The sequence below is a fragment of the Takifugu rubripes genome, chromosome 7, assembly GCF_901000725.2.
Source record: "Takifugu rubripes chromosome 7, fTakRub1.2, whole genome shotgun sequence".
Taxonomy (NCBI): Eukaryota; Metazoa; Chordata; class Actinopteri; order Tetraodontiformes; family Tetraodontidae; genus Takifugu; species Takifugu rubripes.
This window is the reverse complement of record NC_042291.1, coordinates 2,751,620-2,762,827: the sequence shown is the minus strand read 5'-3', so window position 1 is coordinate 2,762,827 and position 11,208 is coordinate 2,751,620.

Below are 11,208 nucleotides of genomic sequence, written 5' to 3'. Positions count from 1 at the left end.
TTCACTGGGGTTATAATGGTGCGGAACCAGTATCAGAGGAGCCTTCACTGGGGTTATAATGGTGCGGAACCAGTATCAGAGGAGCCTTCACTGGGGTTATAATGGTGCGGAACCAGTATCAGAGGAGCCTTCACTGGGGTTATAATGGTGCTGAACCAGTATCATAACTGTCTTTACTGGTGTTATAGTGGTGCTGAACCAGTATCATAACTGCCTTTACTGGTGTTATAGTGGTGCTGAACCAGTATCAGAGGAGCCTTCACTGGGGTTATAATGGTGCGGAACCAGTATCATAACTGTCTTTACTGGTGTTATAGTGGTGCTGAACCAGTATCATAACTGCCTTTACTGGTGTTATAGTGGTGCTGAACCAGTATCAGAGGAGCCTTCACTGGGGTTATAATGGTGCTGAACCAGTATCAGAGGAGCCTTTACTGGGGTTATAATGGTGCTGAACAAGTATCAGAGGAGCCTTTACTGGGGTTATAATGGTGCTGAACAAGTATCAGAGGAGCCTTCACTGGTGTTATAATGGTGCGAAACCAGTATCAGAGGAGCCTTTACTGGTGTTATAATGGTGCGGAACCAGTATCATAACTGCCTTTACTGGTGTTATAGTGGTGCTGAACCAGTATCAGAGGAGCCTTCACTGGTGTTATAATGGTGCTGAACCAGTATCAGAGGAGCCTTCACTGGTGTTATAATGGTGCTGAACCAGTATCAGAGGAGCCTTCACTGGGGTTATAATGGTGCGGAACCAGTATCAGAGGAGCCTTCACTGGGGTTATAATGGTGCTGAACCAGTATCAGAGGAGCCTTTACTGGTGTTATAATGGTGCAGAACCAGTATCATAACTGCCTTTACTGGTGTTATAGTGGTGCTGAACCAGTATCAGAGGAGCCTTCACTGGGGTTATAGTGGTGCTGAACCAGTATCAGAGGAGCCTTCACTGGGGTTATAATGGTGCTGAACCAGTATCAGAGGAGCCTTCACTGGTGTTATAATGGTGCGGAACCAGTATCATAACTGCCTTTACTGGGGTTATAATGGTGCAGAACCAGTATCAGAGGAGCCTTCACTGGGGTTATAATGGTGCGGAACCAGTATCAGAGGAGCCTTTATTGGTGTTATAATGGTGCTGAACCAGTATCAGAGGAGCCTTCACTGGGGTTATAATGGTGCGGAACCAGTATCAGAGGAGCCTTCACTGGGGTTATAATGGTGCGGAACCAGTATCATAACTGCCTTTACTGGGGTTATAATGGTGCGGAACCAGTATCAGAGGAGCCTTCACTGGGGTTATAATGGTGCTGAACCAGTATCATAACTGCCTTTACTGGTGTTATAATGGTGCAGAACCAGTATCAGAGGAGCCTTCACTGGGGTTATAATGGTGCGGAACCAGTATCAGAGGAGCCTTCACTGGGGTTATAATGGTGCGGAACCAGTATCATAACTGCCTTTACTGGTGTTATAATGGTGCTGAACCAGTATCAGAGGAGCCTTCACTGGGGTTATAATGGTGCGGAACCAGTATCAGAGGAGCCTTCACTGGGGTTATAATGGTGCTGAACCAGTATCATAACTGCCTTTACTGGTGTTATAATGGTGCAGAACCAGTATCAGAGGAGCCTTCACTGGGGTTATAATGGTGCGGAACCAGTATCAGAGGAGCCTTCACTGGGGTTATAATGGTGCGGAACCAGTATCATAACTGCCTTTACTGGGGTTATAATGGTGCGGAACCAGTATCAGAGGAGCCTTCACTGGTGTTATAGTGGTGCTGAACCAGTATCAGAGGAGCCTTCACTGGGATTATAATGGTGCGGAACCAGTATCAGAGGAGCCTTTACTGGTGTTATAGTGGTGCTGAACCAGTATCAGAGGAGCCTTCACTGGGGTTATAATGGTGCTGAACCAGTATCAGAGGAGCCTTCACTGGTGTTATAATGGTGCGGAACCAGTATCAGAGGAGCCTTCACTGGGGTTATAATGGTGCGGAACCAGTATCATAACTGCCTTTACTGGGGTTATAATGGTGCGGAACCAGTATCAGAGGAGCCTTCACTGGGGTTATAATGGTGCGGAACCAGTATCATAACTGCCTTTACTGGGGTTATAATGGTGCGGAACCAGTATCAGAGGAGCCTTCACTGGGGTTATAATGGTGCGGAACCAGTATCATAACTGCCTTTACTGGGGTTATAATGGTGCGGAACCAGTATCAGAGGAGCCTTCACTGGGGTTATAATGGTGCTGAACCAGTATCATAACTGCCTTTACTGGTGTTATAATGGTGCAGAACCAGTATCAGAGGAGCCTTCACTGGGGTTATAATGGTGCGGAACCAGTATCAGAGGAGCCTTCACTGGGGTTATAATGGTGCTGAACCAGTATCATAACTGCCTTTACTGGTGTTATAATGGTGCAGAACCAGTATCAGAGGAGCCTTCACTGGGGTTATAATGGTGCGGAACCAGTATCAGAGGAGCCTTCACTGGGGTTATAATGGTGCGGAACCAGTATCATAACTGCCTTTACTGGTGTTATAATGGTGCTGAACCAGTATCAGAGGAGCCTTCACTGGGGTTATAATGGTGCGGAACCAGTATCAGAGGAGCCTTCACTGGGGTTATAATGGTGCTGAACCAGTATCATAACTGCCTTTACTGGTGTTATAATGGTGCAGAACCAGTATCAGAGGAGCCTTCACTGGGGTTATAATGGTGCGGAACCAGTATCAGAGGAGCCTTCACTGGGGTTATAATGGTGCGGAACCAGTATCATAACTGCCTTTACTGAGGTTATAATGGTGCGGAACCAGTATCAGAGGAGCCTTCACTGGGGTTATAGTGGTGCGGAACCAGTATCATAACTGCCTTTACTGGTGTTATAATGGTGCTGAACCAGTATCAGAGGAGCCTTCACTGGTGTTATAGTGGTGCTGAACCAGTATCAGAGGAGCCTTCACTGGGATTATAATGGTGCGGAACCAGTATCAGAGGAGCCTTTACTGGTGTTATAGTGGTGCTGAACCAGTATCAGAGGAGCCTTCACTGGGGTTATAATGGTGCTGAACCAGTATCAGAGGAGCCTTCACTGGTGTTATAATGGTGCGGAACCAGTATCAGAGGAGCCTTCACTGGGGTTATAATGGTGCGGAACCAGTATCATAACTGCCTTTACTGGGGTTATAATGGTGCGGAACCAGTATCAGAGGAGCCTTCACTGGGGTTATAATGGTGCGGAACCAGTATCATAACTGCCTTTACTGGGGTTATAATGGTGCGGAACCAGTATCAGAGGAGCCTTCACTGGGGTTATAATGGTGCTGAACCAGTATCATAACTGCCTTTACTGGTGTTATAATGGTGCAGAACCAGTATCAGAGGAGCCTTCACTGGGGTTATAATGGTGCGGAACCAGTATCAGAGGAGCCTTCACTGGGGTTATAATGGTGCTGAACCAGTATCATAACTGCCTTTACTGGTGTTATAATGGTGCAGAACCAGTATCAGAGGAGCCTTCACTGGGGTTATAATGGTGCGGAACCAGTATCATAACTGCCTTTACTGGGGTTATAATGGTGCGGAACCAGTATCAGAGGAGCCTTCACTGGGGTTATAATGGTGCGGAACCAGTATCATAACTGCCTTTACTGGTGTTATAATGGTGCTGAACCAGTATCAGAGGAGCCTTCACTGGGGTTATAATGGTGCGGAACCAGTATCAGAGGAGCCTTTACTGGTGTTATAATGGTGCTGAACCAGTATCATAACTGCCTTTACTGGGGTTATAATGGTGCGGAACCAGTATCAGAGGAGCCTTCACTGGGGTTATAATGGTGCTGAACCAGTATCAGAGGAGCCTTCACTGGGGTTATAATGGTGCTGAACCAGTATCAGAGGAGCCTTTACTGGGGTTATAATGGTGCTGAACCAGTATCATAACTGCCTTTACTGGTGTTATAATGGTGCTGAACCAGTATCAGAGGAGCCTTCACTGGGGTTATAATGGTGCGGAACCAGTATCAGAGGAGCCTTCACTGGGGTTATAATGGTGCTGAACCAGTATCAGAGGAGCCTTCACTGGGGTTATAATGGTGCTGAACCAGTATCAGAGGAGCCTTTACTGGGGTTATAATGGTGCTGAACCAGTATCATAACTGCCTTTACTGGTGTTATAATGGTGCTGAACCAGTATCAGAGGAGCCTTTACTGGTGTTATAGTGGTGCTGAACCAGTATCAGAGGAGCCTTCACTGGTGTTATAATGGTGCTGAACCAGTATCAGAGGAGCCTTTACTGGTGTTATAATGGTGCTGAACCAGTATCAGAGGAGCCTTCACTGGGGTTATAATGGTGCGGAACCAGTATCAGAGGAGCCTTTACTGGTGTTGTAGTGGTGCTGAACCAGTATCAGAGGAGCCTTCACTGGTGTTATAGTGGTGCTGAACCAGTATCAGAGGAGCCTTCACTGGTGTTATAGTGGTGCTGAACCAGTATCAGAGGAGCCTTCACTGGTGTTATAGTGGTGCGGAACCAGTATCAGAGGAGCCTTTACTGGGGTTATAATGGTGCGGAACCAGTATCAGAGGAGCCTTCACTGGGGTTATAATGGTGCGGAACCAGTATCAGAGGAGCCTTCACTGGGGTTATAATGGTGCGGAACCAGTATCAGAGGAGCCTTTACTGGTGTTATAGTGGTGCTGAACCAGTATCAGAGGAGCCTTTACTGGTGTTATAGTGGTGCTGAACCAGTATCAGAGGAGCCTTCACTGGGGTTATAATGGTGCGGAACCAGTATCAGAGGAGCCTTCACTGGGGTTATAATGGTGCGGAACCAGTATCAGAGGAGCCTTTACTGGGGTTATAATGGTGCGGAACCAGTATCAGAGGAGCCTTCACTGGGGTTATAATGGTGCGGAACCAGTATCAGAGGAGCCTTTACTGGTGTTATAGTGGTGCTGAACCAGTATCAGAGGAGCCTTCACTGGGGTTATAATGGTGCGGAACCAGTATCAGAGGAGCCTTCACTGGGGTTATAATGGTGCGGAACCAGTATCAGAGGAGCCTTCACTGGGGTTATAATGGTGCTGAACCAGTATCAGAGGAGCCTTTACTGGTGTTATAATGGTGCAGAACCAGTATCATAACTGTCTTTACTGGGGTTATAATGGTGCGGAACCAGTATCATAACTGCCTTTACTGGGGTTATAATGGTGCGGAACCAGTATCAGAGGAGCCTTCACTGGGGTTATAATGGTGCGGAAACCAGTATCATAACTGCCTTTACTGGTGTTATAATGGTGCTGAACCAGTATCATAACTGCCTTTACTGGGGTTATAATGGTGCGGAACCAGTATCATAACTGCCTTTACTGGGGTTATAATGGTGCGGAACCAGTATCAGAGGAGCCTTCACTGGGGTTATAATGGTGCGGAACCAGTATCATAACTGCCTTTACTGGTGTTATAATGGTGCTGAACCAGTATCAGAGGAGCCTTCACTGGGGTTATAATGGTGCGGAACCAGTATCAGAGGAGCCTTCACTGGGGTTATAATGGTGCTGAACCAGTATCATAACTGCCTTTACTGGTGTTATAATGGTGCTGAACCAGTATCAGAGGAGCCTTTACTGGGGTTATAATGGTGCTGAACCAGTATCAGAGGAGCCTTTACTGGGGTTATAATGGTGCTGAACCAGTATCATAACTGCCTTTACTGGTGTTATAATGGTGCTGAACCAGTATCAGAGGAGCCTTTACTGGTGTTATAGTGGTGCTGAACCAGTATCAGAGGAGCCTTCACTGGTGTTATAATGGTGCTGAACCAGTATCATAACTGCCTTTACTGGTGTTATAATGGTGCTGAACCAGTATCAGAGGAGCCTTCACTGGGGTTATAATGGTGCTGAACCAGTATCAGAGGAGCCTTCACTGGGGTTATAATGGTGCTGAACCAGTATCAGAGGAGCCTTTACTGGTGTTATAGTGGTGCTGAACCAGTATCAGAGGAGCCTTCACTGGTGTTATAGTGGTGCTGAACCAGTATCAGAGGAGCCTTCACTGGTGTTATAGTGGTGCTGAACCAGTATCAGAGGAGCCTTCACTGGTGTTATAGTGGTGCGGAACCAGTATCAGAGGAGCCTTTACTGGGGTTATAATGGTGCGGAACCAGTATCAGAGGAGCCTTCACTGGGGTTATAATGGTGCGGAACCAGTATCAGAGGAGCCTTTACTGGTGTTATAGTGGTGCTGAACCAGTATCAGAGGAGCCTTTACTGGTGTTATAGTGGTGCTGAACCAGTATCAGAGGAGCCTTCACTGGGGTTATAATGGTGCGGAACCAGTATCAGAGGAGACTTTACTGGGGTTATAATGGTGCGGAACCAGTATCAGAGGAGCCTTCACTGGGGTTATAATGGTGCGGAACCAGTATCAGAGGAGCCTTTACTGGTGTTATAGTGGTGCTGAACCAGTATCAGAGGAGCCTTCACTGGGGTTATAATGGTGCGGAACCAGTATCAGAGGAGCCTTCACTGGGGTTATAATGGTGCGGAACCAGTATCAGAGGAGCCTTCACTGGGGTTATAATGGTGCGGAACCAGTATCAGAGGAGCCTTTACTGGTGTTATAGTGGTGCTGAACCAGTATCATAACTGCCTTTACTGGGGTTATAATGGTGCGGAACCAGTATCATAACTGTCTTTACTGGAGTTATAGTGGTGCTGAACCAGTATCATAACTGCCTTTACTGGTGTTATAGTGGTGCTGAACCAGTATCAGAGGAGCCTTCACTGGGGTTATAATGGTGCAGAACCAGTATCATAACTGTCTTTACTGGTGTTATAGTGGTGCTGAACCAGTATCATAACTGTCTTTACTGGAGTTATAGTGGTGCTGAACCAGTATCATAACTGTCTTTACTGGAGTTATAGTGGTGCTGAACCAGTATCATAACTGCCTTTACTGGGGTTATAATGGTGCTGAACCAGTATCATAACTGTCTTTACTGGAGTTATAGTGGTGCTGAACCAGTATCATAACTGTCTTTACTGGAGTTATAATGGTGCTGAACCAGTATCATAACTGTCTTTACTGGAGTTATAGTGGTGCTGAACCAGTATCATAACTGACTTTACTAGTGTTATAGTGGTGCTGAACCAGTATCATAACTGTCTTTACTGGAGTTATAGTGGTGCTGAACCAGTATCATAACTGTCTTTACTGGAGTTATAATGGTGCTGAACCAGTATCATAACTGTCTTTACTGGAGTTATAGTGGTGCTGAACCAGTATCATAACTGCCTTTACTGGTGTTATAGTGGTGCTGAACCAGTATCATAACTGCCTTTACTGGTGTTATAGTGGTGCTGAACCAGTATCATAACTGTCTTTACTGGAGTTATAATGGTGCTGAACCAGTATCATAACTGCCTTTACTGGTGTTATAATGGTGCTGAACCAGTATCATAACTGTCTTTACTGGAGTTATAGTGGTGCTGAACCAGTATCATAACTGTCTTTACTGGTGTTATAGTGGTGCTGAACCAGTATCATAACTGTCTTTACTGGTGTTATAGTGGTGCTGAACCAGTATCATAACTGCCTTTACTGGTGTTATAGTGGTGCTGAACCAGTATCATAACTGTCTTTACTGGTGTTATAGTGGTGCTGAACCAGTATCATAACTGTCTTTACTGGTGTTATAATGGTGCTGAACCAGTATCATAACTGTCTTTACTGGAGTTATAGTGGTGCTGAACCAGTATCATAACTGTCTTTACTGGTGTTATAGTGGTGCTGAACCAGTATCATAACTGTCTTTACTGGAGTTATAGTGGTGCTGAACCAGTATCATAACTGTCTTTACTGGAGTTATAGTGGTGCTGAACCAGTATCATAACTGTCTTTACTGGAGTTATAGTGGTGCTGAACCAGTATCATAACTGTCTTTACTGGAGTTATAGTGGTGCTGAACCAGTATCATAACTGTCTTTACTGGAGTTATAGTGGTGCTGAACCAGTATCATAACTGTCTTTACTGGAGTTATAGTGGTGCTGAACCAGTATCATAACTGTCTTTACTGGAGTTATAGTGGTGCTGAACCAGTATCATAACTGTCTTTACTGGTGTTATAGTGGTGCTGAATACCTTGTGGATCATATATTAACCATGTATCTATTGGACATGCTTGTGAACATGGGCAGCTGGGTGTACTGGGCCAGTGTCCACTGGATGAGAAACCATTAGAAAGACTAATTCATTTTAATTTCAGTTTCATTATATTAACTGACTAAGGTCATATTTTGATCACATGATTTCAACAAATGAGGACCAACATAATAAGGAGTGAATGAATGTGTTTCAGTAATAACCCAATTAGGGCTGGGATAAAGAAGGGAGGCTGGTCATGGACGTGACAGAGTGGAGGGTGTGAGTGGGCTCTGAGGATGCTCCATGTGGCCCTTGCTACTGTCTCACTCACTCCATAAACCCTAAACAGGTCAGAGGTCGCTGTTGGAAGGTATTCATCGAGGTTGTGATGCCTCTTTACAGTTGTGGTGCCATCGGACTGCATCTTCGGGGGAATTATTGCTGTCAACTTTTAATTGGCGGGGCAGTTGGCCTGGCACAGATGTCACCTGTGGCTCTTATTCTGAGGCTTTTCTGTGTTCGGACTGTTACAACTCACCCCAGGTTGCTCTGCCTGACACAGATGGAGTGCTTAACTCCCCCTGTCTGCCATCACAGCAAGCCAGGGCTGAATTAATGAGCTCCCCATCCATTCCAGAGTGATCCATTACTTCCTGTAATTATAAATAATAATCTTGATTATTATGCTGGTTAGCTGGCAAGAGGCAGCGATTGATGTGCCTGTGATATCATTTATCATATTTCTCTCCCAGGCCCAGAGACGGAGACAGTCGCCACAGACACTGGCCGATGGTTTCAGATATTAGAGGCCGATCAGGCTGCACCAGGCTCCCCCCAGGAATATTGATGACCAGCGCACTTCTATTATAAGTAGTAGTACAGCAGCCATGTGATGTATGGGTGTAGTTATGTGTTAACCGACACAAACAGGCTGCTGCCACTGTCTCAAAATGGAATTTAAATCTGTTTTAAATAAGTTACACGAACAAACCTGAACCCAAATTTGTTATTTAGAAAAATGGAGCTTTTTTGTGGGATACACTGGATTTCATTTTGGTTAAGTCAATATTATGAGGTTCAAATTCAATTTAATATAGTTCTGTTTACAGTGTGTGTCACAAACGCGCGTGCGTGAGAGTCTGTTTGAATTGTACTTTGCAAGGTCATTGACAAATTTTCTGCTTAACGAACAAAAACCAACAAGACAGACGAGAAGGTGATCATATTGTTGTTTGCTTGTTTTTGGACATGTCTACATCTCATAATCGCACACGCACTGTGGCTGTATAATCAATCTTAACCTCCTGAGAGGACCCACATTACTGCTGGGCACCTTTCAGGAGAAGGGAGGTACCGGGATTGACCACATGGCGGCGACATTCTTCATTCTTCCCAGTGCCTTGTTGACTCGTACAGAGATACAGATATTAAAGGTTGTTCTAAAGGTTTAGGCAAGAATTAAATAATTATCAACTTCCATGTGCGAAAAGTCCAAGCTGTGTTTCCTGTTTGTGCACTTTTACATACCTTTACCCAGGATCCCCTCTCCCCCCTCCCAGGGGTAAGGTGTCTCCCCTGCTCTGGTGTCTGCCTTTTTAAACTGATCTGGAGAAAAGGTGAATGTAACAACAAAAAGAATCTGGAATATGTATTAACCTAGATGTGATGACCTAATCCCTAAAAGTCTTTCTGGCATACCAGAATACTACTAAAATTATTAATACGATCAGTTGTCCAGGATCTATTCCTATGGGACAGCACATAGAAACAATATAATTAATTATTATAATAACAATAAACGACTTGGGTTTTAATTAAGTCCTGGAGGCCGTAACGGACCTATGGACAGTGTTGTTGACCCCGGTGACCCCAGTGTCCCCAGTGTTTTTGTTTGTACAAACTGAATACACTGAAAGTTGGTGAAAAGACAAAGGTCAGGCCAGGTTGTTTAAGGTTGCTGCTGGAGTCGTTGAACATAATCTATAATCGGGCATGAGTTTGTGCACCCAATAAAGTATATAAAGTATTGGATGAGTGTTTCTAATCTCTTCTTTGATCCAGCCGTGTTAATTCACCTTTAAAACAATATATACAAGTTGTGAGAATAAAAATAGAAACATAAAAATATCTTTTTTTGAGCTTCCGTTGCCGCCAGATAACCCGACCAGATTAGAGTGCAACAGCAACGGTGCAGAGATGCACTTGGAAAGGCAAAAAGGACTTTCTAACTAGTTGAACGAACAAGTTTCTGGGATGAAATCTGTAAGCGTCCAGGTTAAAATGCAGTTTAATGCCAATGCACATGAAACGTTGCATGTGAGTCTTGGACGGGAAACTGTAATTTCAGATTAAACTGACAAACATAATCTGGGCTCAGGCCTGTTGACAATGGGAGGACAGGAGATCTTTCACAGAGCTGCACTTGTTTCATACCGAGGGGCCACTTATAGATCTGGAGGAGCTTCGGTTTGGATCCCAACAGTCGACCTTACGAGCACTGCTCAAAATTGATTTGCATGTATTGCTCTGTCTTTTTCCCCTCTTCAGTCAGCTTGAAGCCGCAACCATGTGCTATCTGGGTGTAAATTGGTAGATTGAATTGAGGCAAGAGGCTGTGGGGATATAACGAGAAAGCGGTTGCTTCTCTTCAGGCGGTGCTTACTGGGATCTGACACCAACAACACTAAAACCCACTCAGATGCTGGTAAGACTTAATGGTTTTGTGACACTTGGTGAGGCAGTTCTGCTCCCTCTCCAAATGATGGCTTACCTGTGGAGCAGCAGGGAGACTGCACACAGGGAGGAAGACAAGTGAGAAAAACAGAAAAACAAGACATGCAGCTGCTGCACATACGTGCGTGTGCACGTGTCAGTGTGTGATGTGTGTACTTACATGCAGAGCTAACAAATCATTATTTTTTTGTTGTCGTTTTAGCCTTTCAGTTTGTGTTTATTGATATTTACAACGCTGGTGACTGTTTCCTGTTAAAGCTGACTGATCAGCACCACCTAGTGGACAAATGATGAACTGACGCGCTCTTGCTGTAA